This window comes from Nerophis ophidion, linkage group LG13, assembly GCF_033978795.1.
Source record: "Nerophis ophidion isolate RoL-2023_Sa linkage group LG13, RoL_Noph_v1.0, whole genome shotgun sequence".
NCBI lineage: Eukaryota > Metazoa > Chordata > Actinopteri > Syngnathiformes > Syngnathidae > Nerophis > Nerophis ophidion.
Window position 1 is genome coordinate 25,601,395 of NC_084623.1, and position 26,540 is coordinate 25,627,934.

A 26,540-nucleotide genomic window follows, 5' to 3' on the forward strand; every position below is an offset into this window, starting at 1 on the left:
TCGCCAACAGTGACCCATGTGCCTCAAGGCACTTCAGTGCTAACAGTGGAGCAAAAGTCCAAAGAGTTACATAGGCTGAGAAAAAGAGCAGTGATTATTGTATCACACACGTGTAGCTCATTGCAGAAAGGTCCTGTCAACCAGCTTGCCACATTCAAAAATTGAATTCTGAGGACTGCCTCTCGGTTTACGGCCATACTACCCGAAGATCGCCCGATCTCGTCTGATCTCGGAAGCTAAGCTGGGTCTGGCCTGGTTAGTACTTGGTTGGGAGACTGCCTAGGAATACCAGGTGCTGTAGGATTTTAGCGATGCTACCAGTATAGGGCGCACTTTCTCCCTTTTGTTTTTTTCACAATGGCTATAGATATTTGCCACACTTGTCAAAACGCTACATTATGCTCGTCCAAACAAACCGCTGGTCTCCACCCAAAACATGTTTGTTTAGTTTTGACTCGGTCTGAAATTTATAGCAAGATTTGCAGTGTCGCCAACAGTGACCCATGTGCCTCAAGGCACTTCAGTGCTAACATTGGGGCAAAAGTCCAAAGAGTTACAAAGGCTGAGAAAAAGAGCAGTGATTATTGTATCACACACGTGTAGCTCATTGCAGAAAGGTCCTGTCAACCAGCTTGCCACATTTAAAAATTGAATTCTGAAGACTGCCTCTCGGCTTACGGCCATACTGCCCGAAGATCGCCTGATCTCGTCTGATCTCGGAAGCTAAGCTGGGTCTGGCCTGGTTAGTACTTGGATGGGAGAATGCCTAGGAATACCAGGTGCTGTAGGCTTTTAGCGATGCTCCCAGTATAGGGCGCACTTTCTCCCTTTTGTTTTTGTCACAATGGCTATAGATACTTGCCACACTTGTCAAAACGCTACATTATGCTCGTCCAAACAAAACGCTGTTCTCCACCCAAAACAAGTTTAGTTTTGACTCGGTCTGAAATTTATAGCAAGATTTCCAGTGTCGCCAACAGTGACCCATGTGCCTCAAGGCACTTCAGTGCTAACAGTGGAGCAAAAGTCCAAAGAGTTACATAGGCTGAGAAAAAGAGCAGTGATTATTGTATCACACACGTGTAGCTCATTGCAGAAAGGTCCTGTCAACCAGCTTGCCACATTCAAAAATTGAATTCTGAGGACTGCCTCTCGGTTTACGGCCATACTACCCGAAGATCGCCCGATCTCGTCTGATCTCGGAAGCTAAGCTGGGTCTGGCCTGGTTAGTACTTGGTTGGGAGACTGCCTAGGAATACCAGGTGCTGTAGGATTTTAGCGATGCTACCAGTATAGGGCGCACTTTCTCCCTTTTGTTTTTTTCACAATGGCTATAGATATTTGCCACACTTGTCAAAACGCTACATTATGCTCGTCCAAACAAACCGCTGGTCTCCACCCAAAACATGTTTGTTTAGTTTTGACTCGGTCTGAAATTTATAGCAAGATTTGCAGTGTCGCCAACAGTGACCCATGTGCCTCAAGGCACTTCAGTGCTAACAGTGGGGCAAAAGTCCAAAGAGTTACATAGGCTGAGAAAAAGAGCAGTGATTATTGTATCACACACGTGTAGCTCATTGCAGAAATGTTCTGTCAACCAGCTTGCCACATTTAAAAATTGAATTCTGAGGACTGCCTCTCGGCTTACGGCCATACTACCCGAAGATCGCCCGATCTCGTCTGATCTCGGAAGCTAAGCTGGGTCTGGCCTGGTTAGTACTTGGATGGGAGACTGCCTAGGAATACCAGGTGCTGTAGGCTTTTAGCGATGCTCCCAGTATAGGGCGCACTTTCTCCCTTTTGTTTTTGTCACAATGGCTATAGATACTTGCCACACTTGTCAAAACGCTACATTATGCTCGTCCAAACAAAACGCTGGTCTCCACCCAAAACATGTTTAGTTTTGACTCGGTCTGAAATTTATAGCAAGATTTGCAGTGTCGCCAATAGTGACCCATGTGCCTCAAGGCACTTCAGTGCTAACAGTGGGGCAAAAGTCGTAAGAGTTACATAGGCTGAGAAAAAGGGCAGTGATTATTGTATCACACACGTGTAACTCATTGCAGAAAGGTCCTGTCAACCAGCTTGCCACATTTAAAAATTGAATTCTGAGGACTGCCTCTCGGCTTACGGCCATACTACCCGAAGATCGCCCGATCTCGTCTGATCTCGGAAGCTAAGCTGGGTCTGCCCTGGTTAGTACTTGGATGGGAGACTGCCTAGGAATACCAGGTGCTGTAGGCTTTTAGCGATGCTCCCAGTATAGGGCGCACTTTCTCCCTTTTGTTTTTGTCAGAATGGCTATAGATACTTGCCACACTTGTCAAAACGCTACATTATGCTCGTCCAAACAAAACGCTGTTCTCCACCCAAAACAAGTTTAGTTTTGACTCGGTCTGAAATTTATAGCAAGATTTCCAGTGTCGCCAACAGTGACCCATGTGCCTCAAGGCACTTCAGTGCTAACAGTGGAGCAAAAGTCCAAAGAGTTACATAGGCTGAGAAAAAGAGCAGTGATTATTGTATCACACACGTGTAGCTCATTGCAGAAAGGTCCTGTCAACCAGCTTGCCACATTCAAAAATTGAATTCTGAGGACTGCCTCTCGGTTTACGGCCATACTACCCGAAGATCGCCCGATCTCATCTGATCTCGGAAGCTAAGCTGGGTCTGGCCTGGTTAGTACTTGGTTGGGAGACTGCCTAGGAATACCAGGTGCTGTAGGATTTTAGCGATGCTACCAGTATAGGGCGCACTTTCTCCCTTTTGTTTTTTTCACAATGGCTATAGATATTTGCCACACTTGTCAAAACGCTACATTATGCTCGTCCAAACAAACCGCTGGTCTCCACCCAAAACATGTTTGTTTAGTTTTGACTCGGTCTGAAATTTATAGCAAGATTTGCAGTGTCGCCAACAGTGACCCATGTGCCTCAAGGCACTTCAGTGCTAACATTGGGGCAAAAGTCCAAAGAGTTACAAAGGCTGAGAAAAAGAGCAGTGATTATTGTATCACACACGTGTAGCTCATTGCAGAAAGGTCCTGTCAACCAGCTTGCCACATTTAAAAATTGAATTCTGAAGACTGCCTCTCGGCTTACGGCCATACTGCCCGAAGATCGCCTGATCTCGTCTGATCTCGGAAGCTAAGCTGGGTCTGGCCTGGTTAGTACTTGGATGGGAGAATGCCTAGGAATACCAGGTGCTGTAGGCTTTTAGCGATGCTCCCAGTATAGGGCGCACTTTCTCCCTTTTGTTTTTGTCACAATGGCTATAGATACTTGCCACACTTGTCAAAACGCTACATTATGCTCGTCCAAACAAAACGCTGTTCTCCACCCAAAACAAGTTTAGTTTTGACTCGGTCTGAAATTTATAGCAAGATTTCCAGTGTCGCCAACAGTGACCCATGTGCCTCAAGGCACTTCAGTGCTAACAGTGGAGCAAAAGTCCAAAGAGTTACATAGGCTGAGAAAAAGAGCAGTGATTATTGTATCACACACGTGTAGCTCATTGCAGAAAGGTCCTGTCAACCAGCTTGCCACATTCAAAAATCGAATTCTGAGGACTGCCTCTCGGTTTACGGCCATACTACCCGAAGATCCCCCGATCTCGTCTGATCTCTGAAGCTAAGCTGGGTCCGGCCTGGTTAGTACTTGGATGGGAGACTGCCTAGGAATACCAGGTGCTGTAGGCTTTTAGCGATGCTCCCAGTATAGGGCGCACTTTCTCCCTTTTGTTTTTGTCACAATGGCTCTAGATACTTGCCACACTTGTCAAAACGCTACGTTTATGCTCGTCCAAACAAAACACTTGTCTCCACCCAAAACATGTTTAGTTTTGACTTGGTCTGAAATTTATAGCAAGATTTGCAGTGTCGCCAACAGTCACCCATGTGCCTCAAGGCACTTCAGTGCTAACAGTGGGCCAAGAGTCCAAAGAGTTACATAGGCTGAGAAAAAGAGCAGTGATTATTGTATCACACACGTGTAGCTCATTGCAGAAAGGTCCTGTCAACCAGCTTGCCACATTTAAAAATTTAATTCTAAGGACTGCGTCTCGGCTTACGGCCATACTACCCGAAGATCGCCCGATCTCGTCTGATCTCGGAAGCTAAGCTGGGTCTGGCCTGGTTAGTACTTGGTTGGGAGACTGCCTAGGAATACCAAGTGCTGTAGGCTTTTAGCGATGCCCCCAGTATAGGGCGCACTTTCTCCCTTTTGTTTTTCTCACAATGGCTATAGATACTTGCCACACTTGTCAAAACGCTACATTATGCCCGTCCAAACAAAACGCTGGTCTCCACCCAAAACATGTTTAGTTTTGACTCGGTCTGAAATTTATAGCAAGATTTGCAGTGTCGCCAATAGTGACCCATGTGCCTCAAGGCACTTCAGTGCTAACAGTGGGGCAAAAGTCGTAAAGGGCGCACTTTCTCCCTTTTGTTTTTTTCACAATGGCTATAGATATTTGCCACACTTGTCAAAACGCTACATTATGCTCGTCCAAACAAACCGCTGGTCTCCACCCAAAACATGTTTGTTTAGTTTTGACTCGGTCTGAAATTTATAGCAAGATTTGCAGTGTCGCCAACAGTGACCCATGTGCCTCAAGGCACTTCAGTGCTAACATTGGGGCAAAAGTCCAAAGAGTTACATAGGCTGAGAAAAAGAGCAGTGATTATTGTATCACACACGTGTAGCTCATTGCAGAAAGGTCCTGTCAACCAGCTTGCCACATTTAAAAATTTAATTCTAAGGACTGCGTCTCGGCTTACGGCCATACTACCCGAAGATCGCCCGATCTCGTCTGATCTCGGAAGCTAAGCTGGGTCTGGCCTGGTTAGTACTTGGTTGGGAGACTGCCTAGGAATACCAAGTGCTGTAGGCTTTTAGCGATGCCCCCAGTATAGGGCGCACTTTCTCCCTTTTGTTTTTCTCACAATGGCTATAGATACTTGCCACACTTGTCAAAACGCTACATTATGCCCGTCCAAACAAAACGCTGGTCTCCACCCAAAACATGTTTAGTTTTGACTCGGTCTGAAATTTATAGCAAGATTTGCAGTGTCGCCAATAGTGACCCATGTGCCTCAAGGCACTTCAGTGCTAACAGTGGGGCAAAAGTCGTAAAGGGCGCACTTTCTCCCTTTTGTTTTTTTCACAATGGCTATAGATATTTGCCACACTTGTCAAAACGCTACATTATGCTCGTCCAAACAAACCGCTGGTCTCCACCCAAAACATGTTTGTTTAGTTTTGACTCGGTCTGAAATTTATAGCAAGATTTGCAGTGTCGCCAACAGTGACCCATGTGCCTCAAGGCACTTCAGTGCTAACATTGGGGCAAAAGTCCAAAGAGTTACATAGGCTGAGAAAAAGAGCAGTGATTATTGTATCACACACGTGTAGCTCATTGCAGAAAGGTCCTGTCAACCAGCTTGCCACATTTAAAAATTGAATTCTGAGGACTGCCTCTCGGCTTACGGCCATACTGCCCGAAGATCGCCCGATCTCGTCTGATCTCGGAAGCTAAGCTGGGTCTGGCCTGGTTAGTACTTGGATGGGAGGCTACCTAGGAATACCTGGTGCTGTAGGCTTTTAGCGATGCTCCCAGTATAGGGCGCACTTTCTCCCTTTTGTTTTTGTCACAATGGCTATAGATACTTGCCACACTTGTCAAAACGCTACATTATGCTCGTCCAAACAAAACGCTGGTCTCCACCCAAAACAAGTTTAGTTTTGACTCGATCTGAAATTTATAGCAAGATTTGCAGTGTCGCCAACAGTGACCCATGTGCCTCAAGGCACTTCAGTGCTAAGAGTGGGGCAAAAGTCCAAAGAGTTACATAGGCTGAGAAAAACAGAAGTGATTATTGTATAACACACGTGTAGCTCATTGCAGAAAGGTCCTGTCAACCAGCTTGCCACATTTAAAAATTGAATTCTGAGGACTGCCTCTCGGCTTACGGCCATACTACCCGAAGATCGCCCGATCTCGTCTGATCTCTGAAGCTAAGCTGGGTCTGGCCTGGTTAGTACTTGGATGGGAGACTGCCTAGGAATACCAGGTGCTGTAGGCTTTAAGCGATGCTCCCAGTATAGGGCGCACTTTCTCCCTTTTGTGTTTGTCACAATGGCTATAGATACTTGCCACACTTGTCAAAACGCTACATTATGCTCGTCCAAACAAACCGCTGGTCTCCACCCAAAACATGTTTGTTTAGTTTTGACTCGGTCTGAAATTTATAGCAAGATTTGCAGTGTCGCCAACAGTGACCCATGTGCCTCAAGGCACTTCAGTGCTAACAGTGGGGCAAAAGTCCAAAGAGTTACATAGGCTGAGAAAAAGAGTAGTGATTATTGTATCACACACGTGTAGCTCATTGCAGAAAGGTCCTGTCAACCAGCTTGCCACATTTAAAAATCGAATTCTGAGGACAGCCTCTCGGCTTACGGCCATACTACCCGAAGATAGCCCGATCTCGTCTGATCTCGGAAGCTAAGCTGGGTCTGGCCTGGTTAGTACTTGGTTGGGAGACTACCTAGGAATACCAGGTGCTGTAGGCTTTTAGCGATGCTCCCAGTATAGGGCGCACTTTCTCCCTTTTGTTTTTGTCACAATGGCTATTGATACTTGCCACACTTGTCAAAACGCTACATTATGCTCGTCCAAACAAAACGCTGGTCTCCACCCAAAACAAGTTTAGTTTTGACTCGGTCTGAAATTTATAGCAAGATTTGCAGTGTCGCCAACAGTGACCCATGTGCCTCAAGGCACTTCAGTGCTAACAGTGGGGCAAAAGTCCAAAGAGTTACATAGGCTGAGAAACTAAGAAAAAGAGCAGTGATTATTGTATCACACACGTGTAGCTCTTTGCAGAAAGGTCCTGTCAACCAGCTTGCCACATTTAAAAATTTAATTCTGAGGCCTGCCTCTCGGCTTACGGCCATACTACCCGAAGATCCCCCGATCTCGTCTGATCTCGGAAGATAAGCTGGGTCCGGCCTGGTTAGTACTTGGATGGGAGACTTCCTAGGAATACCAGGTGCTGTAGGCTTTTAGCGATGCTCCCAGTATAGGGCGCACTTTCTCCCTTTTGTTTTTGTCACAATGGCTATAGATACTTGCCACACTTGTCAAAACGCTACATTATGCTCGTCCAAACAAAACTCTGGTCTCCACCCAAAACATGTTTAGTTTTGAATCGGTCTGTAATTTATAGCAAGATTTGCAGTGTCGCCAATAGTGACCCATGTGCCTCAAGGCACTTCAGTGCTAACAGTGGGGCAAAAGTCGTAAGAGTTACATAGGCTGAGAAAAAGAGCAGTGATTATTGTATCACACACGTGTAACTCATTGCAGAAAGGTCCTGTCAACCAGCTTGCCACATTTAAAAATTGAATTCTGAGGACTGCCTCTCGGCTTACGGCCATACTACCCGAAGATCGCCCGATCTCGTCTGATCTCGGAAGCTAAGCTGGGTCTGTCCTGGTTAGTACTTGGTTGGGAGACTGCCTAGGAATACCAGGTGCTGTAGGCTTTTAGCGATGCTACCAGTATAGGGCGCACTTTCTCCCTTTTGTTTTTTTCACAATGGCTATAGATATTTGCCACACTTGTCAAAACGCTACATTATGCTCGTCCAAACAAACCGCTGGTCTCCACCCAAAACATGTTTGTTTAGTTTTGACTCGGTCCGAAATTTATAGCAAGATTTGCAGTGTCGCCAACAGTGACCCATGTGCCTCAAGGCACTTCAGTGCTAACATTGGGGCAAAAGTCCAAAGAGTTACATAGGCTGAGAAAAAGAGCAGTGATTATTGTATCACACACGTGTAGCTCATTGCAGAAAGGTCCTGTCAACCAGCTTGCCACATTTAAAAATTGAATTCTGAGGACTGCCTCTCGGCTTACGGCCATACTGCCCGAAGATCGCCCGATCTCGTCTGATCTCGGAAGCTAGGCTGGGTCTGGCCTGGTTAGTACTTGGATGGGAGACTGCCTAGGAATACCAGGTGCTGTAGGCTTTTAGCGATGCTCCCAGTATAGGGCACAATTTCTCCCTTTTGTTTTTGTCACTATGGCTATAGATACTTGCCACACTTGTCAAAACGCTACATGATGCTCGTCCAAACAAAACGCTGGTCTCCACCCAAAACATGTTTAGTTTTGACTCGGTCTGAAATTTATAGCAAGATTTCCAGTGTCGCCAACAGTGACCCATGTGCCTCAAGGCACTTCAGTGCTAACAGTGGGGCAAAAGTCCAAAGAGTTACATAGGCTGAGAAAAAGAGCAGTGATTATTGTATCACACACGTGTAGCTCATTGCAGAAAGTTCCTGTCAACCAGCTTGCCACATTTAAAAATTGGATTCTGAGGACTGCCTCTCGGCTTACGGCCATACTACCCGAAGATCGCCCGATCTCGTCTGATCTCGGAAGCTAAGCTGGGTCTGGCCTGGTTAGTACTTGGTTGGGAGACTGCCTAGGAATACCAGGTGCTGTAGGCTTTTAGCGATGCTCCCAGTATAGGGCGCACTTTCTCCCTTTTGTTTTTGTCACAATGGCTATTGATACTTGCCACACTTGTCAAAACGCTACATTATGCTCGTCCAAACAAAACGCTGGTCTCCACCCAAAACAAGTTTAGTTTTGACTCGGTCTGAAATTTATAGCAAGATTTGCAGTGTCGCCAACAGTCATCCATGTGCCTCAAGGCACTTCAGTGCTAACAGTGGGGCAAAAGTCCAAAGAGTTACATAAGCTGAGAAAAGAGCAGTGATTATTGTATCACACACGTGTAGCTCAATGCAGAAAGGTCCTGTCAACCAGCTTGCCACATTTAAAAATTTAATTCTGAGGCCTGCCTCTCGGCTCACGGCCATACTACCCGAAGATCGCCCGATCTCGTCTGATCTCGGAAGCTAAGCTGGGTCTGGCCTGGTTAGTACTTGGTTGGGAGACTGCCTAGGAATACCAGGTGCTGTAGGCTTTTAGCGATGCTACCAGTATAGGGCGCACTTTCTCCCTTTTGTTTTTTTCACAATGGCTATAGATACTTGCCACACTTGTCAAAACGCTACATGATGCTCGTCCAAACAAAACGCTGGTCTCCACCCAAAACATGTTTGTTTAGTTTTGACTCGGTCTGAAATTTATAGCAAGATTTGCAGTGTCGCCAACAGTGACCCATGTGCCTCAAGGCACTTCAGTGCTAACAGTGGGGCAAAAGTCCAAAGAGTTACATAGGCTGAGTAAAAGAGCAGTGATTATTGTATCACACACGTGTAGCTCAATGCAGAAAGGTCCTGTCAACCAGCTTGCCACATTTAAAAATTGAATTCTGAGGACTGCCTCTCGTCTTACGGCCATACTGCCCGAAGATCGCCCGATCTCGTCTGATCTCGGAAGCTAAGCTGGGTCTGGCCTGGTTAGTACTTGGATGGGAGACTGCCTAGGAATACCAGGTGCTGTAGACTTTTAGCGATGCTCCCAGTATAGGGCGCACTTTCTCCATTTTGTTTTTGTCACAATGGCTATAGATACTTGCCACACTTGTCAAAACGCTACATTATGCTCGTCCAAACAAAACGCTGGTCTCCACCCAAAACATGTTTAGTTTTGACTCGGTCTGAAATTTATAGCAAGATTTGCAGTGTCGCCAACAGTGACCCATGTGCCTCAAGGCACTTCAGTGCTAACAGTGGGGCAAAAGTCCAAAGAGTTACATAGGCTGAGAAAAAGAGCAGTGATTATTGTATCACACACGTGTAGCTCATTGCAGAAATGTTCTGTCAACCAGCTTGCCACATTTAAAAATTGAATTCTGAGGACTGCCTCTCGGCTTACGGCCATACTACCCGAAGATCGCCCGATCTCGTCTGATCTCGGAAGCTAAGCTGGGTCTGGCCTGGTTAGTACTTGGATGGGAGACTGCCTAGGAATACCAGGTGCTGTAGGCTTTTAGCGATGCTCCCAGTATAGGGCGCACTTTCTCCCTTTTGTTTTTGTCACAATGGCTATAGATACTTGCCACACTTGTCAAAACGCTACATTATGCTCGTCCAAACAAAACGCTGGTCTCCACCCAAAACATGTTTAGTTTTGACTCGGTCTGAAATTTATAGCAAGATTTGCAGTGTCGCCAATAGTGACCCATGTGCCTCAAGGCACTTCAGTGCTAACAGTGGGGCAAAAGTCGTAAGAGTTACATAGGCTGAGAAAAAGGGCAGTGATTATTGTATCACACACGTGTAACTCATTGCAGAAAGGTCCTGTCAACCAGCTTGCCACATTTAAAAATTGAATTCTGAGGACTGCCTCTCGGCTTACGGCCATACTACCCGAAGATCGCCCGATCTCGTCTGATCTCGGAAGCTAAGCTGGGTCTGCCCTGGTTAGTACTTGGATGGGAGACTGCCTAGGAATACCAGGTGCTGTAGGCTTTTAGCGATGCTCCCAGTATAGGGCGCACTTTCTCCCTTTTGTTTTTGTCAGAATGGCTATAGATACTTGCCACACTTGTCAAAACGCTACATTATGCTCGTCCAAACAAAACGCTGTTCTCCACCCAAAACAAGTTTAGTTTTGACTCGGTCTGAAATTTATAGCAAGATTTCCAGTGTCGCCAACAGTGACCCATGTGCCTCAAGGCACTTCAGTGCTAACAGTGGAGCAAAAGTCCAAAGAGTTACATAGGCTGAGAAAAAGAGCAGTGATTATTGTATCACACACGTGTAGCTCATTGCAGAAAGGTCCTGTCAACCAGCTTGCCACATTCAAAAATTGAATTCTGAGGACTGCCTCTCGGTTTACGGCCATACTACCCGAAGATCGCCCGATCTCGTCTGATCTCGGAAGCTAAGCTGGGTCTGGCCTGGTTAGTACTTGGTTGGGAGACTGCCTAGGAATACCAGGTGCTGTAGGCTTTTAGCGATGCTACCAGTATAGGGCGCACTTTCTCCCTTTTGTTTTTTTCACAATGGCTATAGATATTTGCCACACTTGTCAAAACGCTACATTATGCTCGTCCAAACAAACCGCTGGTCTCCACCCAAAACATGTTTGTTTATTTTTGACTCGGTCTGAAATTTATAGCAAGATTTGCAGTGTCGCCAACAGTGACCCATGTGCCTCAAGGCACTTCAGTGCTAACATTGGGGCAAAAGTCCAAAGAGTTACATAGGCTGAGAAAAAGAGCAGTGATTATTGTATCACACACGTGTAGCTCATTGCAGAAAGGTCCTGTCAACCAGCTTGCCACATTTAAAAATTGAATTCTGAGGACTGCCTCTCGGCTTACGGCCATACTGCCCGAAGATCGCCCGATCTCGTCTGATCTCGGAAGCTAGGCTGGGTCTGGCCTGGTTAGTACTTGGATGGGAGACTGCCTAGGAATACCAGGTGCTGTAGGCTTTTAGCGATGCTCCCAGTATAGGGCACAATTTCTCCCTTTTGTTTTTGTCACTATGGCTATAGATACTTGCCACACTTGTCAAAACGCTACATGATGCTCGTCCAAACAAAACGCTGGTCTCCACCCAAAACATGTTTAGTTTTGACTCGGTCTGAAATTTATAGCAAGATTTCCAGTGTTGCCAACAGTGACCCATGTGCCTCAAGGCACTTCAGTGCTAACAGTGGGGCAAAAGTCCAAAGAGTTACATAGGCTGAGAAAAAGAGCAGTGATTATTGTATCACACACGTGTAGCTCATTGCAGAAAGTTCCTGTCAACCAGCTTGCCACATTTAAAAATTGGATTCTGAGGACTGCCTCTCGGCTTACGGCCATACTACCCGAAGATCGCCCGATCTCGTCTGATCTCGGAAGCTAAGCTGGGTCTGGCCTGGTTAGTACTTGGTTGGGAGACTGCCTAGGAATACCAGGTGCTGTAGGCTTTTAGCGATGCTCCCAGTATAGGGCGCACTTTCTCCCTTTTGTTTTTGTCACAATGCCTATTGATACTTGCCACACTTGTCAAAACGCTACATTATGCTCGTCCAAACAAAACGCTGGTCTCCACCCAAAACAAGTTTAGTTTTGACTCGGTCTGAAATTTATAGCAAGATTTGCAGTGTCGCCAACAGTCATCCATGTGCCTCAAGGCACTTCAGTGCTAACAGTGGGGCAAAAGTCCAAAGAGTTACATAAGCTGAGAAAAGAGCAGTGATTATTGTATCACACACGTGTAGCTCAATGCAGAAAGGTCCTGTCAACCAGCTTGCCACATTTAAAAATGTAATTCTGAGGCCTGCCTCTCGGCTCACGGCCATACTACCCGAAGATCGCCCGATCTCGTCTGATCTCGGAAGCTAAGCTGGGTCTGGCCTGGTTAGTACTTGGTTGGGAGACTGCCTAGGAATACCAGGTGCTGTAGGCTTTTAGCGATGCTACCAGTATAGGGCGCACTTTCTCCCTTTTGTTTTTTTCACAATGGCTATAGATACTTGCCACACTTGTCAAAACGCTACATGATGCTCGTCCAAACAAAACGCTGGTCTCCACCCAAAACATGTTTGTTTAGTTTTGACTCGGTCTGAAATTTATAGCAAGATTTGCAGTGTCGCCAACAGTGACCCATGTGCCTCAAGGCACTTCAGTGCTAACAGTGGGGCAAAAGTCCAAAGAGTTACATAGGCTGAGTAAAAGAGCAGTGATTATTGTATCACACACGTGTAGCTCAATGCAGAAAGGTCCTGTCAACCAGCTTGCCACATTTAAAAATTGAATTCTGAGGACTGCCTCTCGTCTTACGGCCATACTGCCCGAAGATCGCCCGATCTCGTCTGATCTCGGAAGCTAAGCTGGGTCTGGCCTGGTTAGTACTTGGATCGGAGACTGCCTAGGAATACCAGGTGCTGTAGACTTTTAGCGATGCTCCCAGTATAGGGCGCACTTTCTCCATTTTGTTTTTGTCACAATGGCTATAGATACTTGCCACACTTGTCAAAACGCTACATTATGCTCGTCCAAACAAAACGCTGGTCTCCACCCAAAACATGTTTAGTTTTGACTCGGTCTGAAATTTATAGCAAGATTTGCAGTGTCGCCAACAGTGACCCATGTGCCTCAAGGCACTTCAGTGCTAACAGTGGGGCAAAAGTCCAAAGAGTTACATAGGCTGAGAAAAAGAGCAGTGATTATTGTATCACACACGTGTAGCTCATTGCAGAAATGTTCTGTCAACCAGCTTGCCACATTTAAAAATTGAATTCTGAGGACTGCCTCTCGGCTTACGGCCATACTACCCGAAGATCGCCCGATCTCGTCTGATCTCGGAAGCTAAGCTGGGTCTGGCCTGGTTAGTACTTGGATGGGAGACTGCCTAGGAATACCAGGTGCTGTAGGCTTTTAGCGATGCTCCCAGTATAGGGCGCACTTTCTCCCTTTTGTTTTTGTCACAATGGCTATAGATACTTGCCACACTTGTCAAAACGCTACATTATGCTCGTCCAAACAAAACGCTGGTCTCCACCCAAAACATGTTTAGTTTTGACTCGGTCTGAAATTTATAGCAAGATTTGCAGTGTCGCCAATAGTGACCCATGTGCCTCAAGGCACTTCAGTGCTAACAGTGGGGCAAAAGTCGTAAGAGTTACATAGGCTGAGAAAAAGGGCAGTGATTATTGTATCACACACGTGTAACTCATTGCAGAAAGGTCCTGTCAACCAGCTTGCCACATTTAAAAATTGAATTCTGAGGACTGCCTCTCGGCTTACGGCCATACTACCCGAAGATCGCCCGATCTCGTCTGATCTCGGAAGCTAAGCTGGGTCTGCCCTGGTTAGTACTTGGATGGGAGACTGCCTAGGAATACCAGGTGCTGTAGGCTTTTAGCGATGCTCCCAGTATAGGGCGCACTTTCTCCCTTTTGTTTTTGTCAGAATGGCTATAGATACTTGCCACACTTGTCAAAACGCTACATTATGCTCGTCCAAACAAAACGCTGTTCTCCACCCAAAACAAGTTTAGTTTTGACTCGGTCTGAAATTTATAGCAAGATTTCCAGTGTCGCCAACAGTGACCCATGTGCCTCAAGGCACTTCAGTGCTAACAGTGGAGCAAAAGTCCAAAGAGTTACATAGGCTGAGAAAAAGAGCAGTGATTATTGTATCACACACGTGTAGCTCATTGCAGAAAGGTCCTGTCAACCAGCTTGCCACATTCAAAAATTGAATTCTGAGGACTGCCTCTCGGTTTACGGCCATACTACCCGAAGATCGCCCGATCTCGTCTGATCTCGGAAGCTAAGCTGGGTCTGGCCTGGTTAGTACTTGGTTGGGAGACTGCCTAGGAATACCAGGTGCTGTAGGATTTTAGCGATGCTACCAGTATAGGGCGCACTTTCTCCCTTTTGTTTTTTTCACAATGGCTATAGATATTTGCCACACTTGTCAAAACGCTACATTATGCTCGTCCAAACAAACCGCTGGTCTCCACCCAAAACATGTTTGTTTATTTTTGACTCGGTCTGAAATCTATAGCAAGATTTGCAGTGTCGCCAACAGTGACCCATGTGCCTCAAGGCACTTCAGTGCTAACATTGGGGCAAAAGTCCAAAGAGTTACATAGGCTGAGAAAAAGAGCAGTGATTATTGTATCACACACGTGTAGCTCATTGCAGAAAGGTCCTGTCAACCAGCTTGCCACATTTAAAAATTGAATTCTGAGGACTGCCTCTCGGCTTACGGCCATACTGCCCGAAGATCGCCCGATCTCGTCTGATCTCGGAAGCTAGGCTGGGTCTGGCCTGGTTAGTACTTGGATGGGAGACTGCCTAGGAATACCAGGTGCTGTAGGCTTTTAGCGATGCTCCCAGTATAGGGCACAATTTCTCCCTTTTGTTTTTGTCACTATGGCTATAGATACTTGCCACACTTGTCAAAACGCTACATGATGCTCGTCCAAACAAAACGCTGGTCTCCACCCAAAACATGTTTAGTTTTGACTCGGTCTGAAATTTATAGCAAGATTTCCAGTGTCGCCAACAGTGACCCATGTGCCTCAAGACACTTCAGTGCTAACAGTGGGGCAAAAGTCCAAAGAGTTACATAGGCTGAGAAAAAGAGCAGTGATTATTGTATCACACACGTGTAGCTCATTGCAGAAAGTTCCTGTCAACCAGCTTGCCACATTTAAAAATTGGATTCTGAGGACTGCCTCTCGGCTTACGGCCATACTACCCGAAGATCGCCCGATCTCGTCTGATCTCGGAAGCTAAGCTGGGTCTGGCCTGGTTAGTACTTGGTTGGGAGACTGCCTAGGAATACCAGGTGCTGTAGGCTTTTAGCGATGCTCCCAGTATAGGGCGCACTTTCTCCCTTTTGTTTTTGTCACAATGCCTATTGATACTTGCCACACTTGTCAAAACGCTACATTATGCTCGTCCAAACAAAACGCTGGTCTCCACCCAAAACAAGTTTAGTTTTGACTCGGTCTGAAATTTATAGCAAGATTTGCAGTGTCGCCAACAGTCATCCATGTGCCTCAAGGCACTTCAGTGCTAACAGTGGGGCAAAAGTCCAAAGAGTTACATAAGCTGAGAAAAGAGCAGTGATTATTGTATCACACACGTGTAGCTCAATGCAGAAAGGTCCTGTCAACCAGCTTGCCACATTTAAAAATGTAATTCTGAGGCCTGCCTCTCGGCTCACGGCCATACTACCCGAAGATCGCCCGATCTCGTCTGATCTCGGAAGCTAAGCTGGGTCTGGCCTGGTTAGTACTTGGTTGGGAGACTGCCTAGGAATACCAGGTGCTGTAGGCTTTTAGCGATGCTACCAGTATAGGGCGCACTTTCTCCCTTTTGTTTTTTTCACAATGGCTATAGATACTTGCCACACTTGTCAAAACGCTACATGATGCTCGTCCAAACAAAACGCTGGTCTCCACCCAAAACATGTTTGTTTAGTTTTGACTCGGTCTGAAATTTATAGCAAGATTTGCAGTGTCGCCAACAGTGACCCATGTGCCTCAAGGCACTTCAGTGCTAACAGTGGGGCAAAAGTCCAAAGAGTTACATAGGCTGAGTAAAAGAGCAGTGATTATTGTATCACACACGTGTAGCTCAATGCAGAAAGGTCCTGTCAACCAGCTTGCCACATTTAAAAATTGAATTCTGAGGACTGCCTCTCGTCTTACGGCCATACTGCCCGAAGATCGCCCGATCTCGTCTGATCTCGGAAGCTAAGCTGGGTCTGGCCTGGTTAGTACTTGGATCGGAGACTGCCTAGGAATACCAGGTGCTGTAGACTTTTAGCGATGCTCCCAGTATAGGGCGCACTTTCTCCATTTTGTTTTTGTCACAATGGCTATAGATACTTGCCACACTTGTCAAAACGCTACATTATGCTCGTCCAAACAAAACGCTGGTCTCCACCCAAAACATGTTTAGTTTTGACTCGGTCTGAAATTTATAGCAAGATTTGCAGTGTCGCCAACAGTGACCCATGTGCCTCAAGGCACTTCAGTGCTAACAGTGGGGCAAAAGTCCAAAGAGTTACATAGGCTGAGAAAAAGAGCAGTGATTATTGTATCACACACGTGTAGCTCATTGCAGAAATGTTCTGTCAACCAGCTTGCCACATTTAAAAATTGAATTCTGAGGACTGCCTCTCGGCTTACGGCCATACTACCCGAAGATCGCCCGATCTCGTCTGATCTCGGAAGCTAAGCTGGGTCTGGCCTGGTTAGTACTTGGATGGGAGACTGCCTAGGAATACCAGGTGCTGTAGGCTTTTAGCGATGCTCCCAGTATAGGGCGCACTTTCTCCCTTTTGTTTTTGTCACAATGGCTATAGATACTTGCCACACTTGTCAAAACGCTACATTATGCTCGTCCAAACAAAACGCTGGTCTCCACCCAAAACATGTTTAGTTTTGACTCGGTCTGAAATTTATAGCAAGATTTGCAGTGTCGCCAATAGTGACCCATGTGCCTCAAGGCACTTCAGTGCTAACAGTGGGGCAAAAGTCGTAAGAGTTACATAGGCTGAGAAAAAGGGCAGTGATTATTGTATCACACACGTGTAACTCATTGCAGAAAGGTCCTGTCAACCAGCTTGCCACATTTAAAAATTGAATTCTGAGGACTGCCTCTCGGCTTACGGCCATACTACCCGAAGATCGCCCGATCTCGTCTGATCTCGGAAGCTAAGCTGGGTCTGCCCTGGTTAGTACTTGGATGGGAGTCTGCCTAGGAATACCAGGTGCTGTAGGCTTTTAGCGATGCTCCCAGTATAGGGCGCACTTTCTCCCTTTTGTTTTTGTCAGAATGGCTATAGATACTTGCCACACTTGTCAAAACGCTACATTATGCTCGTCCAAACAAAACGCTGTTCTCCACCCAAAACAAGTTTAGTTTTGACTCGGTCTGAAATTTATAGCAAGATTTCCAGTGTCGCCAACAGTGACCCATGTGCCTCAAGGCACTTCAGTGCTAACAGTGGAGCAAAAGTCCAAAGAGTTACATAGGCTGAGAAAAAGAGCAGTGATTATTGTATCACACACGTGTAGCTCATTGCAGAAAGGTCCTGTCAACCAGCTTGCCACATTCAAAAATTGAATTCTGAGGACTGCCTCTCGGTTTACGGCCATACTACCCGAAGATCGCCCGATCTCGTCTGATCTCGGAAGCTAAGCTGGGTCTGGCCTGGTTAGTACTTGGTTGGGAGACTGCCTAGGAATACCAGGTGCTGTAGGATTTTAGCGATGCTACCAGTATAGGGCGCACTTTCTCCCTTTTGTTTTTTTCACAATGGCTATAGATATTTGCCACACTTGTCAAAACGCTACATTATGCTCGTCCAAACAAACCGCTGGTCTCCACCCAAAACATGTTTGTTTAGTTTTGACTCGGTCTGAAATTTATAGCAAGATTTGCAGTGTCGCCAACAGTGACCCATGTGCCTCAAGGCACTTCAGTGCTAACATTGGGGCAAAAGTCCAAAGAGTTACAAAGGCTGAGAAAAAGAGCAGTGATTATTGTATCACACACGTGTAGCTCATTGCAGAAAGGTCCTGTCAACCAGCTTGCCACATTTAAAAATTGAATTCTGAGGACTGCCTCTCGGCTTACGGCCATACTGCCCGAAGATCGCCTGATCTCGTCTGATCTCGGAAGCTAAGCTGGGTCTGGCCTGGTTAGTACTTGGATGGGAGACTGCCTAGGAATACCAGGTGCTGTAGGCTTTTAGCGATGCTCCCAGTATAGGGCGCACTTTCTCCCTTTTGTTTTTGTCACAATGGCTATAGATACTTGCCACACTTGTCAAAACGCTACATTATGCTCGTCCAAACAAAACGCTGTTCTCCACCCAAAACAAGTTTAGTTTTGACTCGGTCTGAAATTTATAGCAAGATTTCCAGTGTCGCCAACAGTGACCCATGTGCCTCAAGGCACTTCAGTGCTAACAGTGGAGCAAAAGTCCAAAGAGTTACATAGGCTGAGAAAAAGAGCAGTGATTATTGTATCACACACGTGTAGCTCATTGCAGAAAGGTCCTGTCAACCAGCTTGCCACATTCAAAAATCGAATTCTGAGGACTGCCTCTCGGTTTACGGCCATACTACCCGAAGATCCCCCGATCTCGTCTGATCTCTGAAGCTAAGCTGGGTCCGGCCTGGTTAGTACTTGGATGGGAGACTGCCTAGGAATACCAGGTGCTGTAGGCTTTTAGCGATGCTCCCAGTATAGGGCGCACTTTCTCCCTTTTGTTTTTGTCACAATGGCTCTAGATACTTGCCACACTTGTCAAAACGCTACGTTTATGCTCGTCCAAACAAAACACTTGTCTCCACCCAAAACATGTTTAGTTTTGACTCGGTCTGAAATTTATAGCAAGATTTGCAGTGTCGCCAACAGTCACCCATGTGCCTCAAGGCACTTCAGTGCTAACAGTGGGCCAAGAGTCCAAAGAGTTACATAGGCTGAGAAAAAGAGCAGTGATTATTGTATCACACACGTGTAGCTCATTGCAGAAAGGTCCTGTCAACCAGCTTGCCACATTTAAAAATTGAATTCTAAGGACTACGTCTCGGCTTACGGCCATACTACCCGAAGATCGCCCGATCTCGTCTGATCTCGGAAGCTAAGCTGGGTCTGGCCTGGTTAGTACTTGGTTGGGAGACTGCCTAGGAATACCAAGTGCTGTAGGCTTTTAGCGATGCCCCCAGTATAGGGCGCACTTTCTCCCTTTTGTTTTTCTCACAATGGCTATAGATACTTGCCACACTTGTCAAAACGCTACATTACGCCCGTCCAAACAAAACGCTGGTCTCCACCCAAAACATGTTTAGTTTTGACTCGGTCTGAAATTTATAGCAAGATTTGCAGTGTCGCCAATAGTGACCCATGTGCCTCAAGGCACTTCAGTGCTAACAGTGGGGCAAAAGTCGTAAAGGGCGCACTTTCTCCCTTTTGTTTTTTTCACAATGGCTATAGATATTTGCCACACTTGTCAAAACGCTACATTATGCTCGTCCAAACAAACCGCTGGTCTCCACCCAAAACATGTTTGTTTAGTTTTGACTCGGTCTGAAATTTATAGCAAGATTTGCAGTGTCGCCAACAGTGACCCATGTGCCTCAAGGCACTTCAGTGCTAACATTGGGGCAAAAGTCCAAAGAGTTACATAGGCTGAGAAAAAGAGCAGTGATTATTGTATCACACACGTGTAGCTCATTGCAGAAAGGTCCTGTCAACCAGCTTGCCACATTTAAAAATTGAATTCTGAGGACTGCCTCTCGGCTTACGGCCATACTGCCCGAAGATAGCCCGATCTCGTCTGATCTCGGAAGCTAAGCTGGGTCTGGCCTGGTTAGTACTTGGATGGGAGGCTGCCTAGGAATACCTGGTGCTGTAGGCTTTTAGCGATGCTCCCAGTATAGGGCGCACTTCCTCCCTTTTGTTTTTGTCACAATGGCTATAGATACTTGCCACACTTGTCAAAACGCTACATTATGCTCGTCCAAACAAAACGCTGGTCTCCACCCAAAACAAGTTTAGTTTTGACTCGATCTGAAATTTATAGCAAGATTTGCAGTGTCGCCAACAGTGACCCATGTGCCTCAAGGCACTTCAGTGCTAACAGTGGGGCAAAAGTCCAAAGAGTTACATAGGCTGAGAAAAAGAGCAGTGATTATTGTATCACACACGTGTAACTCATTGCAGAAAGGTCCTGTCAACCAGCTTGCCACATTTAAAAATTGGATTCTGAGAACTGCCTCTCGGCTTACGGCCATACTACCCGAAGATCGCCCGATCTCGTCTGATCTCGGAAGCTAAGCTGGGTCTGGCCTGGTTAGTACTTGGTTGGGAGACTGCCTAGGAATACCGGGTGCTTTAGGCTTTTAGCGATGCTACCAGTATAGGGCGCACTTTCTCCCTTTTGTTTTTGTCACAATGGCTATTGATACTTGCCACACTTGTCAAAACGCTACATTATGCTCGTCCAAACAAAACGCTGGTCTCCACCGAAAACAAGTTTAGTTTTGACTCGGTCTGAAATTTATAGCAAGATTTGCAGTGTCGCCAACAGTGACCCATGTGCCTCAAGGCACTTCAGTGCTAACAGTGGGGCAAAAGTCCAAAGAGTTACATAGGCTGAGAAAAAGAGCAGTGATTATTGTATCACACACGTGTAGCTCATTGCAGAAAGTTCCTGTCAACCAGCTTGCCACATTTAAAAATTGAATTCTGAGGACTGCCTCTCGGCTTACGGCCATACTACCCGAAGATCCCCTGATCTCGTCTGATCTCGGAAGCTAAGCTGGGTCCGTCCTGGTTAGTACTTGGATGGGAGACTGCCTAGGAATACCAGGTGCTGTAGGCTTTTAGCGATGCTCCCAGTATAGGGCACACTTTCTCCCTTTTGTTTTTGTCACAATGGCTATAGATACTTGCCAAACTTGTCAAAATGCTACATTATGCTCGTCCAAACAAAACGCTGGTCTCCACCCAAAACATGTTTAGTTTTGACTCGGTCTGAAATTTATAGCAAGATTTGCAGTGTCGCCAACAGTGACCCATGTGCCTCAAGGCACTTCAGTGCTAAGAGTGGGGCAAAAGTCCAAAGAGTTACATAGGCTGAGAAAAAGAGCAGTGATTATTGTATAACACACGTGTAGCTCATTGCAGAAAGGTCCTGTCAACCAGCTTGCCACATTTAAAAATTGAATTCTGAGGACTGCCTCTCGGCTTACGGCCATACTACCCGAAGATTGCCCGATCTCGTCTGATCTCGGAAGCTAAGCTGGGTCTGGCCTGGTTAGTACTTGGATGGGAGACTGCCTAGGAATACCAGGTGCTGTAGGCTTTTAGCGATGCTCCCAGTATAGGGCGCACTTTCTCCCTTTTGTGTTTGTCACAATGGCTATAGATACTTGCCACACTTGTCAAAACGCTACATTATGCTCGTCCAAACAAACCGCTGGTCTCCACCCAAAACATGTTTGTTTAGTTTTGACTCGGTCTGAAATTTATAGCAAGATTTGCAGTGTCGCCAACAGTGACCCATGTGCCTCAAGGCACTTCAGTGCTAACAGTGGGGCAAAAGTCCAAAGAGTTACATAGGCTGAGAAAAAGAGTAGTGATTATTGTATCACACACGTGTAGCTCATTGCAGAAAGGTCCTGTCAACCAGCTTGCCACATTTAAAAATTGAATTCTGAGGACAGCCTCTCGGCTTACGGCCATACTACCCGAAGATCGCCCGATCTCGTCTGATCTCGGAAGCTAAGCTGGGTCTGGCCTGGTTAGTACTTGGTTGGGAGACTACCTAGGAATACCAGGTGCTGTAGGCTTTTAGCGATGCTCCCAGTATAGGGCGCACTTTCTCCCTTTTGTTTTTGTCACAATGGCTATTGATACTTGCCACACTTGTCAAAACGCTACATTATGCTCGTCCAAACAAAACGCTGGTCTCCACCCAAAACAAGTTTAGTTTTGACTCGGTCTGAAATTTATAGCAAGATTTGCAGTGTCGCCAACAGTGACCCATGTGCCTCAAGGCACTTCAGTGCTAACAGTGGGGCAAAAGTCCAAAGAGTTACATAGGCTGAGAAACTAAGAAAAAGAGCAGTGATTATTGTATCACACACGTGTAGCTCTTTGCAGAAAGGTCCTGTCAACCAGCTTGCCACATTTAAAAATTTAATTCTGAGGCCTGCCTCTCGGCTTACGGCCATACTACCCGAAGATCCCCCGATCTCGTCTGATCTCGGAAGATAAGCTGGGTCCGGCCTGGTTAGTACTTGGATGGGAGACTTCCTAGGAATACCAGGTGCTGTAGGCTTTTAGCGATGCTCCCAGTATAGGGCGCACTTTCTCCCTTTTGTTTTTGTCACAATGGCTATAGATACTTGCCACACTTGTCAAAACGCTACATTATGCTCGTCCAAACAAAACTCTGGTCTCCACCCAAAACATGTTTAGTTTTGAATCGGTCTGAAATTTATAGCAAGATTTGCAGTGTCGCCAATAGTGACCCATGTGCCTCAAGGCACTTCAGTGCTAACAGTGGGGCAAAAGTCGTAAGAGTTACATAGGCTGAGAAAAAGAGCAGTGATTATTGTATCACACACGTGTAACTCATTGCAGAAAGGTCCTGTCAACCAGCTTGCCACATTTAAAAATTGAATTCTGAGGACTGCCTCTCGGCTTACGGCCATACTACCCGAAGATCGCCCGATCTCGTCTGATCTCGGAAGCTAAGCTGGGTCTGTCCTGGTTAGTACTTGGTTGGGAGACTGCCTAGGAATACCAGGTGCTGTAGGCTTTTAGCGATGCTACCAGTATAGGGCGCACTTTCTCCCTTTTGTTTTTTTCACAATGGCTATAGATATTTGCCACACTTGTCAAAACGCTACATTATGCTCGTCCAAACAAAACGCTGGTCTCCACCCAAAACATGTTTAGTTTTGACTCGGTCTGAAATTTATAGCAAGATTTGCAGTGTCGCCAACAGTGACCCATGTGCCTCAAGGCACTTCAGTGCTAACAGTGGGGCAAAAGTCCAAAGAGTTACATAGGCTGAGAAAAAGAGCAGTGATTATTGTATCACACACGTGTAGCTCATTGCAGAAAGGTCCTGTCAACCAGCTTGCCACATTTAAAAATTGTATTCTGAGGACTGCCTCTCGGCTTACGGCCATACTACCCGAAGATCGCCCGATCTCGTCTGATCTCGGAAGCTAAGCTGGGTCTGGCCTGGTTAGTACTTGGATGGGAGACTGCCTAGGAATACCAGGTGCTGTAGGCTTTTAGCGATGCTCCCAGTATAGGGCGCAATTTCTCCCTTTTGTTTTTGTCACAATGGCTATAGATACTTGCCACACTTGTCAAAACGCTACATGATGCTCGTCCAAACAAAACGCTGGTCTCCACCCAAAACATGTTTAGTTTTGACTCGGTCTGAAATTTATAGCAAGATTTCCAGTGTCGCCAACAGTGACCCATGTGCCTCAAGGCACTTCAGTGCTAACAGTGGGGCAAAAGTCCAAAGAGTTACATAAGCTGAGAAAAGAGCAGTGATTATTGTATCACACACGTGTAGCTCAATGCAGAAAGGTCCTGTCAACCAGCTTGCCACATTTAAAAATTTAATTCTGAGGCCTGCCTCTCGGCTCACGGCCATACTACCCGAAGATCGCCCGATCTCGTCTGATCTCGGAAGCTAAACTGGGTCTGGCCTGGTTAGTACTTGGTTGGGAGACTTCCTAGGAATACCAGGTGCTGTAGGCTTTTAGCGATGCTACCAGTATAGGGCGCACTTTCTCCCTTTTGTTTTTTTCACAATGGCTATAGATACTTGCCACACTTGTCAAAACGCTACATGATGCTCGTCCAAACAAAACGCTGGTCTCCACCCAAAACATGTTTGTTTAGTTTTGACTCGGTCTGAAATTTATAGCAAGATTTGCAGTGTCGCCAACAGTGACCCATGTGCCTCAAGGCACTTCAGTGCTAACAGTGGGGCAAAAGTCCAAAGAGTTACATAGGCTGAGTAAAAGAGCAGTGATTATTGTATCACACACGTGTAGCTCAATGCAGAAAGGTCCTGTCAACCAGCTTGCCACATTTAAAAATTGAATTCTGAGGACTGCCTCTCGTCTTACGGCCATACTGCCCGAAGATCGCCCGATCTCGTCTGATCTCGGAAGCTAAGCTGGGTCTGGCCTGGTTAGTACTTGGATGGGAGACTGCCTAGGAGTACCAGGTGCTGTAGGCTTTTAGCGATGCTCCCAGTATAGGGCGCACTTTCTCCCTTTTGTTTTTGTCACAATGGCTATAGATACTTGCCACACTTGTCAAAATGCTACATTATGCTCGTCCAAACAAAACGCTGGTCTCCACCCAAAACATGTTTAGTTTTGACTCGGTCTGAAATTTATAGCAAGATTTGCAGTGTCGCCAACAGTGACCCATGTGCCTCAAGGCACTTCAGTGCTAAGAGTGGGGCAAAAGTCCAAAGAGTTACATAGGCTGAGAAAAACAGAAGTGATTATTGTATAACACACGTGTAGCTCATTGCAGAAAGGTCCTGTCAACCAGCTTGCCACATTTAAAAATTGAATTCTGAGGACTGCCTCTCGGCTTACGGCCATACTACCCGAAGATCGCCCGATCTCGTCTGATCTCGGAAGCTAAGCTGGGTCTGGCCTGGTTAGTACTTGGATGGGAGACTGCCTAGGAATACCAGGTGCTGTAGGCTTTTAGCGATGCTCCCAGTATAGGGCGCACTTTCTCCCTTTTGTTTTTGTCACAATGGCTATAGATACTTGCCACACTTGTCAAAACGCTACATTATGCTCGTCCAAACAAACCGCTGGTCTCCACCCAAAACATGTTTGTTTAGTTTTGACTCGGTCTGAAATTTATAGCAAGATTTGCAGTGTCGCCAACAGTGACCCATGTGCCTCAAGGCACTTCAGTGCTAACAGTGGGGCAAAAGTCCAAAGAGTTACATAGGCTGAGAAAAAGAGTAGTGATTATTGTATCACACACGTGTAGCTCATTGCAGAAAGGTCCTGTCAACCAGCTTGCCACATTTAAAAATTGAATTCTGAGGACAGCCTCTCGGCTTACGGCCATACTACCCGAAGATCGCCCGATCTCGTCTGATCTCGGAAGCTAAGCTGGGTCTGGCCTGGTTAGTACTTGGTTGGGAGACTACCTAGGAATACCAGGTGCTGTAGGCTTTTAGCGATGCTCCCAGTATAGGGCGCACTTTCTCCCTTTTGTTTTTGTCACAATGGCTATTGATACTTGCCACACTTGTCAAAACGCTACATTATGCTCGTCCAAACAAAACGCTGGTCTCCACCCAAAACAAGTTTAGTTTTGACTCGGTCTGAAATTTATAGCAAGATTTGCAGTGTCGCCAACAGTGACCCATGTGCCTCAAGGCACTTCAGTGCTAACAGTGGGGCAAAAGTCCAAAGAGTTACATAGGCTGAGAAACTAAGAAAAAGAGCAGTGATTATTGTATCACACACGTGTAGCTCTTTGCAGAAAGGTCCTGTCAACCAGCTTGCCACATTTAAAAATTTAATTCTGAGGCCTGCCTCTCGGCTTACGGCCATACTACCCGAAGATCCCCCGATCTCGTCTGATCTCGGAAGATAAGCTGGGTCCGGCCTGGTTAGTACTTGGATGGGAGACTTCCTAGGAATACCAGGTGCTGTAGGCTTTTAGCGATGCTCCCAGTATAGGGCGCACTTTCTCCCTTTTGTTTTTGTCACAATGGCTATAGATACTTGCCACACTTGTCAAAACGCTACATTATGCTCGTCCAAACAAAACTCTGGTCTCCACCCAAAACATGTTTAGTTTTGAATCGGTCTGAAATTTATAGCAAGATTTGCAGTGTCGCCAATAGTGACCCATGTGCCTCAAGGCACTTCAGTGCTAACAGTGGGGCAAAAGTCGTAAGAGTTACATAGGCAGAGAAAAAGAGCAGTGATTATTGTATCACACACGTGTAGCTCATTGCAGAAAGGTCCTGTCAACCAGATTGCCACATTTAAAAATTGAATTCTGAGGACTGCCTCTCGTCTTACGGCCATACTACCCGAAGATCGCCCGATCTCGTCTGATCTCGGAAGCTAAGCTGGGTCTGGCCTGGTTAGTACTTGGTTGGGAGACTGCCTAGGAATACCAGGTGCTGTAGGCTTTTAGCGATGCTACCAGTATAGGGCGCACTTTCTCCCTTTTGTTTTTTTCACAATGGCTATAGATATTTGCCACACTTGTCAAAACGCTACATTATGCTCGTCCAAACAAACCGCTGGTCTCCACCCAAAACATGTTTGTTTAGTTTTGACTCGGTCTGAAATTTATAGCAAGATTTGCAGTGTCGCCAACAGTGACCCATGTGCCTCAAGGCACTTCAGTGCTAACATTGGGGCAAAAGTCCAAAGGGTTACATAGGCTGAGAAAAAGAGCAGTGATTATTGTATCACACACGTGTAGCTCATTGCAGAAAGGTCCTGTCAACCAGCTTGCCACATTTAAAAATTGAATTCTGAGGACTGCCT

At 46.2% G+C, this 26,540-nt stretch overlaps 53 pseudogenes; all 53 read left to right on the top strand.

Annotated features, from left to right (window-relative positions):
• The first annotated feature begins 185 nt into the window (after positions 1-185).
• LOC133566612 (5S ribosomal RNA) lies at positions 186-304 on the top strand (annotated as a pseudogene).
• A 368-nt stretch (positions 305-672) lies between these two features.
• Positions 673-791, top strand: LOC133566995 (5S ribosomal RNA; annotated as a pseudogene).
• A 364-nt stretch (positions 792-1,155) lies between these two features.
• Positions 1,156-1,274, top strand: LOC133566613 (5S ribosomal RNA; annotated as a pseudogene).
• Positions 1,275-1,642: 368 nt separating this feature from the next.
• LOC133566069 (5S ribosomal RNA) lies at positions 1,643-1,761 on the top strand (annotated as a pseudogene).
• A 364-nt stretch (positions 1,762-2,125) lies between these two features.
• Positions 2,126-2,244, top strand: LOC133566133 (5S ribosomal RNA; annotated as a pseudogene).
• Positions 2,245-2,608: 364 nt separating this feature from the next.
• Positions 2,609-2,727, top strand: LOC133566330 (5S ribosomal RNA; annotated as a pseudogene).
• A 368-nt stretch (positions 2,728-3,095) lies between these two features.
• LOC133566997 (5S ribosomal RNA) lies at positions 3,096-3,214 on the top strand (annotated as a pseudogene).
• Positions 3,215-3,578: 364 nt separating this feature from the next.
• LOC133566964 (5S ribosomal RNA) lies at positions 3,579-3,697 on the top strand (annotated as a pseudogene).
• A 365-nt stretch (positions 3,698-4,062) lies between these two features.
• Positions 4,063-4,181, top strand: LOC133566439 (5S ribosomal RNA; annotated as a pseudogene).
• A 590-nt stretch (positions 4,182-4,771) lies between these two features.
• On the top strand, positions 4,772-4,890 carry LOC133566440 (5S ribosomal RNA; annotated as a pseudogene).
• Positions 4,891-5,480: 590 nt separating this feature from the next.
• LOC133565697 (5S ribosomal RNA) lies at positions 5,481-5,599 on the top strand (annotated as a pseudogene).
• Positions 5,600-5,963: 364 nt separating this feature from the next.
• LOC133566159 (5S ribosomal RNA) lies at positions 5,964-6,082 on the top strand (annotated as a pseudogene).
• A 368-nt stretch (positions 6,083-6,450) lies between these two features.
• LOC133566318 (5S ribosomal RNA) lies at positions 6,451-6,569 on the top strand (annotated as a pseudogene).
• Positions 6,570-6,941: 372 nt separating this feature from the next.
• On the top strand, positions 6,942-7,060 carry LOC133565281 (5S ribosomal RNA; annotated as a pseudogene).
• Positions 7,061-7,424: 364 nt separating this feature from the next.
• Positions 7,425-7,543, top strand: LOC133566323 (5S ribosomal RNA; annotated as a pseudogene).
• Positions 7,544-7,911: 368 nt separating this feature from the next.
• LOC133566297 (5S ribosomal RNA) lies at positions 7,912-8,030 on the top strand (annotated as a pseudogene).
• A 364-nt stretch (positions 8,031-8,394) lies between these two features.
• On the top strand, positions 8,395-8,513 carry LOC133565156 (5S ribosomal RNA; annotated as a pseudogene).
• Positions 8,514-8,876: 363 nt separating this feature from the next.
• LOC133566289 (5S ribosomal RNA) lies at positions 8,877-8,995 on the top strand (annotated as a pseudogene).
• Positions 8,996-9,363: 368 nt separating this feature from the next.
• LOC133566429 (5S ribosomal RNA) lies at positions 9,364-9,482 on the top strand (annotated as a pseudogene).
• A 364-nt stretch (positions 9,483-9,846) lies between these two features.
• LOC133566081 (5S ribosomal RNA) lies at positions 9,847-9,965 on the top strand (annotated as a pseudogene).
• A 364-nt stretch (positions 9,966-10,329) lies between these two features.
• On the top strand, positions 10,330-10,448 carry LOC133566134 (5S ribosomal RNA; annotated as a pseudogene).
• Positions 10,449-10,812: 364 nt separating this feature from the next.
• On the top strand, positions 10,813-10,931 carry LOC133565765 (5S ribosomal RNA; annotated as a pseudogene).
• A 368-nt stretch (positions 10,932-11,299) lies between these two features.
• Positions 11,300-11,418, top strand: LOC133566299 (5S ribosomal RNA; annotated as a pseudogene).
• A 364-nt stretch (positions 11,419-11,782) lies between these two features.
• On the top strand, positions 11,783-11,901 carry LOC133565159 (5S ribosomal RNA; annotated as a pseudogene).
• Positions 11,902-12,264: 363 nt separating this feature from the next.
• Positions 12,265-12,383, top strand: LOC133566291 (5S ribosomal RNA; annotated as a pseudogene).
• A 368-nt stretch (positions 12,384-12,751) lies between these two features.
• On the top strand, positions 12,752-12,870 carry LOC133567115 (5S ribosomal RNA; annotated as a pseudogene).
• A 364-nt stretch (positions 12,871-13,234) lies between these two features.
• LOC133566093 (5S ribosomal RNA) lies at positions 13,235-13,353 on the top strand (annotated as a pseudogene).
• Positions 13,354-13,717: 364 nt separating this feature from the next.
• On the top strand, positions 13,718-13,836 carry LOC133566135 (5S ribosomal RNA; annotated as a pseudogene).
• Positions 13,837-14,200: 364 nt separating this feature from the next.
• LOC133566614 (5S ribosomal RNA) lies at positions 14,201-14,319 on the top strand (annotated as a pseudogene).
• A 368-nt stretch (positions 14,320-14,687) lies between these two features.
• Positions 14,688-14,806, top strand: LOC133566300 (5S ribosomal RNA; annotated as a pseudogene).
• Positions 14,807-15,170: 364 nt separating this feature from the next.
• On the top strand, positions 15,171-15,289 carry LOC133565160 (5S ribosomal RNA; annotated as a pseudogene).
• A 363-nt stretch (positions 15,290-15,652) lies between these two features.
• Positions 15,653-15,771, top strand: LOC133566292 (5S ribosomal RNA; annotated as a pseudogene).
• Positions 15,772-16,139: 368 nt separating this feature from the next.
• Positions 16,140-16,258, top strand: LOC133567116 (5S ribosomal RNA; annotated as a pseudogene).
• Positions 16,259-16,622: 364 nt separating this feature from the next.
• Positions 16,623-16,741, top strand: LOC133566105 (5S ribosomal RNA; annotated as a pseudogene).
• Positions 16,742-17,105: 364 nt separating this feature from the next.
• On the top strand, positions 17,106-17,224 carry LOC133566661 (5S ribosomal RNA; annotated as a pseudogene).
• Positions 17,225-17,588: 364 nt separating this feature from the next.
• Positions 17,589-17,707, top strand: LOC133566615 (5S ribosomal RNA; annotated as a pseudogene).
• A 368-nt stretch (positions 17,708-18,075) lies between these two features.
• LOC133565703 (5S ribosomal RNA) lies at positions 18,076-18,194 on the top strand (annotated as a pseudogene).
• A 364-nt stretch (positions 18,195-18,558) lies between these two features.
• On the top strand, positions 18,559-18,677 carry LOC133566965 (5S ribosomal RNA; annotated as a pseudogene).
• A 365-nt stretch (positions 18,678-19,042) lies between these two features.
• Positions 19,043-19,161, top strand: LOC133566441 (5S ribosomal RNA; annotated as a pseudogene).
• Positions 19,162-19,751: 590 nt separating this feature from the next.
• On the top strand, positions 19,752-19,870 carry LOC133566731 (5S ribosomal RNA; annotated as a pseudogene).
• A 364-nt stretch (positions 19,871-20,234) lies between these two features.
• Positions 20,235-20,353, top strand: LOC133566915 (5S ribosomal RNA; annotated as a pseudogene).
• A 364-nt stretch (positions 20,354-20,717) lies between these two features.
• LOC133566971 (5S ribosomal RNA) lies at positions 20,718-20,836 on the top strand (annotated as a pseudogene).
• Positions 20,837-21,200: 364 nt separating this feature from the next.
• LOC133565439 (5S ribosomal RNA) lies at positions 21,201-21,319 on the top strand (annotated as a pseudogene).
• Positions 21,320-21,687: 368 nt separating this feature from the next.
• On the top strand, positions 21,688-21,806 carry LOC133565114 (5S ribosomal RNA; annotated as a pseudogene).
• A 372-nt stretch (positions 21,807-22,178) lies between these two features.
• On the top strand, positions 22,179-22,297 carry LOC133565293 (5S ribosomal RNA; annotated as a pseudogene).
• A 364-nt stretch (positions 22,298-22,661) lies between these two features.
• LOC133566324 (5S ribosomal RNA) lies at positions 22,662-22,780 on the top strand (annotated as a pseudogene).
• Positions 22,781-23,144: 364 nt separating this feature from the next.
• Positions 23,145-23,263, top strand: LOC133566117 (5S ribosomal RNA; annotated as a pseudogene).
• A 363-nt stretch (positions 23,264-23,626) lies between these two features.
• On the top strand, positions 23,627-23,745 carry LOC133566503 (5S ribosomal RNA; annotated as a pseudogene).
• A 368-nt stretch (positions 23,746-24,113) lies between these two features.
• LOC133566079 (5S ribosomal RNA) lies at positions 24,114-24,232 on the top strand (annotated as a pseudogene).
• Positions 24,233-24,596: 364 nt separating this feature from the next.
• LOC133566129 (5S ribosomal RNA) lies at positions 24,597-24,715 on the top strand (annotated as a pseudogene).
• Positions 24,716-25,083: 368 nt separating this feature from the next.
• LOC133565115 (5S ribosomal RNA) lies at positions 25,084-25,202 on the top strand (annotated as a pseudogene).
• A 372-nt stretch (positions 25,203-25,574) lies between these two features.
• LOC133565305 (5S ribosomal RNA) lies at positions 25,575-25,693 on the top strand (annotated as a pseudogene).
• A 364-nt stretch (positions 25,694-26,057) lies between these two features.
• LOC133566024 (5S ribosomal RNA) lies at positions 26,058-26,176 on the top strand (annotated as a pseudogene).
• The last annotated feature ends 364 nt before the right edge of the window (positions 26,177-26,540 follow it).